The following is a 7,082-nucleotide window of genomic DNA, read 5'->3' as shown; positions in this document are numbered from 1 at the left end:
TTTTTTTGTTTTTTCTTTTTTTTTTTTTTTTTTTTTTGTTTTTTTCTAGACAGGGTTTCTCTGTACCTTTGGAGCCTGTCCTGGAACTAGCTCTGTAGAACAGGTTGGCCTCAAACTCAGAGAGATCCACCTGCTTTTGCCTCCGGAGTGCTAGGATTAAAGGAGTGTGCCGCCACCGCCTGGCTCTTCCTTATATATAATAATGCAGACACAAATGGATAAAGGGACTATTGAGATGTCCAATTACTTCAACAAAAGATAAATAGTATAAAATATGAGAAATAAGTTCCACCTTGAGAAATGTTTCAATATGTTGACAGTCCTGCAGAACTTTAACATCATGAAGATATGAATTATTTTCTTAGAACCAAGACAAAGTTTTAATATATCAATCTACATACAATTTGTACATTTATAAGTAATGAAGAAAGTTAAGTATATACTTAAAAAATTATATCATATTAATGTAGCTCTTCTGCTTTTGTCTGCACCCTGCCTAATTAACAAGTTAGCAAAACTACAATTATCCACCATGAATTAAGAACATTTTGTAAGTACTTTAAAATACATATGAATTTAATTCTCTCTAAACCAATGCTGCATGCTCGACATGTTCAAAGAAACATTATTGCTTACAGAGATGGAGTAGCGTGTTTCAAATAAAGAAATTTTATAGCTTATAAATATTATTAATACAGTGGGAGCCGGGCGATGGTGGCGCACGCCTTTAATCCCAGCACTCGGGAGGCAGAGGCAGGTGGATCTCTGTGAGTTTGAGACCAGCCTGGTCTACAGAGCTAGTTCCAGGACAGGCTCCAAAGCCACAGAGAAACCCTGTCTCGAAAAACAAAACAAACAAACAAACAAAAAAACAATACAGTGGGTTAGCTTTGGGAGAAATTTATAACAGAAAAAATACAGATAAACTTGGAATTTAATTTACTTCTGGGTTTTAAATAGTCTTTCAGATTGACTTACTGCTGCAGGCCTAGAAAGTAATCTCTCTTTGACAGACCATTCATACACATTTAGGCATAAGTAGTGGAACAGGAAGGACTAGTGGAACAGCCCCCCTGAAGTCAGTTACTCAAATGAAAATTTCATCAACAGTAATCCAGATTGCAAGTAGAAGTTGGGGAACTCTTCATGTGTACTGGACAAATGAAGTTAGTGAGCAACTCTTTAGTCTTTTTTGATTTAGGGGTACTACTATGAAATGAAAAGATTCCTGAGTGATGTGGAATTCCCCTCTATATGCTATGAATATGTTTTATTACCATCGGTTAATAAAGAAGCTGATTTGGCCTATAGCAGGGCAGAATATAGCAAGGCGGGAAATCCAAACAGAGATAGAGTAGGAAAGAAGGCGGAGTCAGGCAGACACCATGTAGCTGCCCAAGAAGCAAGAGGTAACAAACCACAAGCCTCGTGATAAAATATAAAATAATAGAAATTTAAGATGGGTTGATTTAAGATGTAAGAGCTAGCTAGAAATATGCCTGAGCCATCGGCCAAGCAGTGTTGTAATTAATATAGTTGTTTTTATGTGATTATTCAGGTCTGGGCAGCTGGGAAATGAAAGAATAGCTTAGACATTGTAGGTATCCTGATCTAAAAATGCTCAATGAAATGAAATAATCTTCATTACATAGAGGTTTTTCTAAATGACTACTTGTGTAAATACAGTCCCCTACCCAAGCAAAATTATCAGTTGGATTGCTTTCTGTGGTCTTTTTAAAAACAAAGACCAATAACTGGTACTGCCTCCCTCATCTGTGTTGTGTTGTAGGAGGGAGAGAAAGATGTCCTCTCCCTTCCCAATTACCACCTTCAGACGGCCAGAGAACTGACCCCATTTCCAGCTAAAACAGTTAGGGAAGCAGGCCTGCACCTCATCTGAGCAGCATAATGTAGTTGACCCGGTTGACGAGGGCTGAGGTGAGCCAACCCCGAGAACATGAGTAGGGGTGACCTTGTGTTCCCCCATCAATACCTGAGGCAGGTGGGACAGCTGGTTCTGCCCCTGGCCAGCTGCAACACTCAGTAGAGCAGGCTCTGCACCTTCTTGGAGCAGCACAATAGAGCCAACCCTGCTGGCAGAGGTGAGGATGAGCCAGTCCCAAAGTTGTAAGTGTGGGAGAGCTGTCCCCTCTACTCACCCATTATGTAGCAGTGTGGGCATGGGAGAGATGCTGCCCCCTTATCCCTTCCCCGCCCCTTCACTGCCTGTTGAGGGAATTCCTTCTATATACATGTTGCTTTTATTGGTCAATGAATAAAGAATCTGCCTTGGTCTGTGATAGGGTAGAGTAGAGCTAGGCAGGGAAAACTAAACTGAATGCTGGAAGAAAGAAGGTGGAATCAGGAAGAAGCCATGTAGCCCGCAGGAAACGGACGGCAGGGACAGAATTTTACCCGGTAAGCCACAGCCATGTAGCAATACACAGATTAATAGATATGGATTAAATTAAGGTGTAAGAGCTAGCCAAAAAGAAGCTAAAGCTAATAGGCAAGCAGTGATTTAATTAACACAGTTTCTGTGTTTCCATTTGGAAGATATCTCTTTCGTGTTTCCTGTCCACTGTCTGCTTTTCAAAAAATTTCTCAAATTTTCTGTTTCTCTAGAGCCTGGTTTTGCTCCCTCAGGTCTGTTAGTTCAACATGTTTCTCCTGCTCCATTTCTATGAGCTGACCGATCTTTTCTTCAACATCTATTTTAAGAATTTTAACTTGATTCTGGAGTTCACTGCGTACTTTTTCCGCTTGACATTTTACTTGGAGTTTTTCCTTCTTTAGCTTTTCTGTCTCCTGTAGAAATCCCCCTCCGGGAGCTGAAGCAACTGCAGCATTTATTGGCCACTGCTCCCCTGGGCCTGCCACCGCTCTCATGGCTGCCTTCTGCCTGGACAGCAGCTCTCTCTCCTCCTGCACTTGCTGTTGCTCAGCTTCCAATTCCTGCAGTCTCCCATTCACATGTAACAATTGCTGCTCTAGATGATCTATCACATACGATTTTTCCTGGATTTCTCTTTCAAAAGCAAGTTTTTCATCTGAATATCCACCAATAATATTTTTGGCTCTATTAGCTCCACAGTCAGCTGCTCCCTGGCGTTGGACTCATCCTGAAGTCCCTCCGGGAGTTCTTCTAGGCATCTAAGTGACCCTGCTGCTTCTTGGTTTTGTCTAACTGTTTCACAGACCAATTGGGTCTGTGTAACTTTTGTATATTCAAGATGTTGGAATTCAATCTGTAAATTTTTTACTTTGTTAACTTGGAAAACTCTCTTATTGTCGCTTCCGTTTCCTTGTCTGCCTGCTGTAGGTTAGCCATCAGCTGAGTGGTGATGCCATCTCTCGCTTAACAGCAGCTTCAAATTTGTATAACCTTTCTTTTCCTTCAGACCCACAGGTGGCTCTCCTGTCTTCCCGTTCTCAAGTTAGTTCTTTGATCTTAAGCTGTTTTCCAGCCACTTCATTTTCCATCATCTCAAGAGGGCTCTGACTGGGCTGATCTCCTTTCGAGAACAATTACCAATGCCAAATTCTTCTTTTTTAACAAAGATTTGATTTTGTGTCTCTATTTGTCCCACTCACATTTTGGTGAAATCAGGATTCCCAGCTGATTCTACACATTGTGAACTATTTGCTAGTGTTTCATTACTTTGTTGGTTGATATTTAAGCTGTGGCTCCTGCCAGTACCTCCACCATGAAGCTAGATTCTTAGAAAGCTAAGGAATGCGGTGGATCCAGTTGTCAAAGCCACGGTTTTAATCCTTGCCATATCGCTTAGCAAATTAAAGACTCATGTGGTCAGAAAAAGGGAGATATACAGTAAAGATAGATTCAGACAAAAAAAATATCCCTCTAAGTGGTTTACAGTGTGTTTAAAAATATTGTAGGTTTCAGTGTGGGTCTCTGTCTCTATCTCCATCCATCGCCAGATGAAGGTTCTATGGTGATATGCAAGATATTCATCAGTATGGCTATAGGATAGGGTCATTTCAGGTTCCCTATCCTCAGCTGCCACAGGAACTAACTGGGGACCTCACCCTGGGCACCTGGGGGCCCCTCTAGGTCCAAGTCTCTTGCCAACCCTAAGATGGCTCCCTTAATTAAGATATGTGCTTCCCTGCTCCCTTATCCAACCTTCCTTTATCCCAATCATCCCGCTTCCCCAAGTTCCCCCCAACCTTCCCTTCTCACATTTCTCTCCCCATATCCCCTTGCCCCCCTCCCACCCCACCCCCAAGATCCCAATTTTTGCCCGGCAATCTTGTCTACTTCCCATAACCAGGAGGATAGCTATATGTTTTTCTTTGGGATCACCTTCTTATTTAGCTTCTTTAGGATATCAAATTATAGACTCACTGACCTTTATTTATCTCTAGAAACCAATTATGAGTGAGTACATCCCATGTTCATCTTTTTGGGTCTGGGTTACCTCACTCAGGATAGTGTTTTCTATTTCCATCCATTTGCATGCAAAATTCGAGAAGTCATTGTTTTTTACCGCTGAGTAGTATTCTAATGTGTATATATTCCACACTTTCTTCATCCATTCTTCCATTGAAGGACATCTGAGCTCCCAATGTCCCAATGAGGAGCAGAAGGAGGGAGAACATGAGCAAAGAAGTCAGGACCACAAGGGGTGCACCCACCCACTGAGACAGTGGGGCTGATCTATTGGGAGCTCACCAAGGCCAGCTGGACTGTGACTGAAAAAGCATGGGATAAAACTGGACTCTCTGAATATGGTGGACAATGAGGGCTGCTGAGAAGCCAAGGACAGTGGCACTGGGTTTTGATCCTACTTCATGTTCTGGCTTTGTGGGAGCCTAGCCAGTTTGGATGTCCACCTTCCTAGACAAGGATGGAGGGGGGAGGACTTTGGACTTTCCACAGGGCAGGGAACCCTGACTGCTCTTCAGACTGGAGAGGGAGGGGAAGAAGGGTGGGAGGAGGGGGAGGGAAAAGGGAGACAGGGAGGGAAATGGGAGGCATGGAGGAGGGGGAAAAATATTGTAGGTTTGGGAGAGTAAAGAAAAAAAAGATAGTCTTTAAGAGAGAAAGAGAGAGAGAGAGAGAGAGAGAGAGAGAGAGAGAGAGAGAGAGAGTAGTTGGGTATGGTGGCACACACCTTTGATGCCAGCACTTGGGAGTCAGAGGCAGGTGTATCTCTGTGAGTTCAAGGACAGCCAAAATACACAGAGAAAAAAAAATTAAAAAGAAAAGAAATAGATTTTAAAATAAAACCACATAAAGATGGAAAATACACAAAATCTGGATACTGTATGTTATTGTGTTGTCTTTGAATTGATTGACTGCTGGGGAGGAGCAACAGCTGCTAAAAGACATTTGATTATAAATGCTGCTGCATTAATCCGACATATGTATTTTGAAAATGTTTCGACTTCAAAATTTAAGTCAAAGAATATGTTACCTTGGAGAAGAGGTTTTGCTTTTGTTTCTACAGGAAATAAGAGGCTGTGGATTTATTCTGTTAAGAAAAATCAGGTTTGATCAAGAAAGACCCCTTGTGAAATCCCCAATAAGAGATGGCCCAGATGTCTGAGTTCTACATCCAGAACAGCCTCAAGACTGCTGGCAGAGATGATCAAGCCTCACAGAATATTTGTCAGGACTTGACCATAATTATCAAGATTATCAGCACCCCCAACCAGCAGGAAGTAGCCTGGAAAGCTACGCCCACATTCCCCCCCCAAAATGGATTATGGATGTTTGCCTCTGCTACAAATTATTATGGATAATGGTCAGGAAAAAAAGCTAAATAGAGATTAGATTCAGAGGTCTTGTTTTTTAAAAAAGGGGAGGGGAGTACTGTGGGTCAGTGATCTTATATCCTGTAAAGGTTTGTCAGTTGTACTGGTTTAAGAAAATGTTGATTGGCCAGTAGCCAGGCCGGAAGTATAGGTGGGTCAACCAGAACAAGAGAATTCTGGGAAGGGAAAAGGCTCAGTTTTCAGTCGTCACCCAGTCAGAGCGGAAGCAACATAAGAATGCCTTGCTGAGAAAAGGAACCAAGCCAAGTGGCTAACACAGACAAGAATTATGGGCTAATGTAAATTATAGGAGTCCGTAAGACACCTGAGCTAATAGACCAACCAGTGTATATTTAATGTAGACCTCTGTGTTTATTTGGGACTGAATGGCTGCAGGGTCGGGCAGGACAGAAACCTCTGTCAACAGCCCGCCACAGACAAGGGAGACGACCCTCATCTTACCATCTGCACCTCTCCAGAAAGTAGGCCCTGTTCCTTGCCATCGTGGAGCTGACTCTGTTGACAGAGTCAAGGGTGAGGTACCCCTGAGTGGGATAGCTGGCCATACACCCCTCATCTGCCATGCGGCGGTGAGGATGAGGGATAGGTGTCCTCCCCTCTTTTACCCTGCCACTCGGGAAAGTGAACCATCTACCTCACATGGGCAGCACAGTCGACCTGACCCTGCTGGCACTGAAGGTGTGCGTGAGCCAGCCCCGAAGTTGTGAACACAGGAGAGCAGTTCCCATTGGGCATCTGTTATGTGCCAGCGTGGGCAGAGAGAGATGCCCCGCCCACTTGCCCATCAGTGCCTGAGGCAGGTGGAAGAGCTGGGCCTGAGGTCATAGAGCTGTTCCTGCCTCTCATCAGGTGCAGCACTGGGGAGAGCGGCCCCTATACCTCACCTGGGCAACGCAGAGCTGCCCCTGAAGGTGTTGGCGTGGGAGAACTGCCGACCCTGAGGGTGTGAAAGCAGGAGAACCAACCCCACCCCTTACTCATCACTGCAAGGGGTGAACTCGGCAGGGCAATGCTGCTCACCCTGGCAGCGAAGACGGAAGAGCTCGTAGGCTGACCAACCCTGCAGTTAAGTACCCACTCCCAGAACCAGGGTTATGTGTAGCCCACCTCAACATCCACCCCTTCTGTGATCTGCTAGAGCACAGGTGTGGCGGGGGGGGGTGTAGTGTGTTGGTCCCGTGGAACCAGGGCTGCAGGATCCTCAAAGGGCAGCAACTGGATGCCCAGGACGAGTCCCAGTGTGGGCCCAGTGTCGAGGATGTGTAGAAGAGACTAGAAGC

The sequence above is a fragment of the Alexandromys fortis genome, unplaced genomic scaffold, assembly GCF_014885135.2.
Source record: "Alexandromys fortis isolate MF-2015 unplaced genomic scaffold, M_Fortis_MF-2015_v1.1 scaffold_38, whole genome shotgun sequence".
NCBI classification, from domain to species: Eukaryota; Metazoa; Chordata; class Mammalia; order Rodentia; family Cricetidae; genus Alexandromys; species Alexandromys fortis.
Note: the sequence above shows the minus strand (reverse complement) of the source record.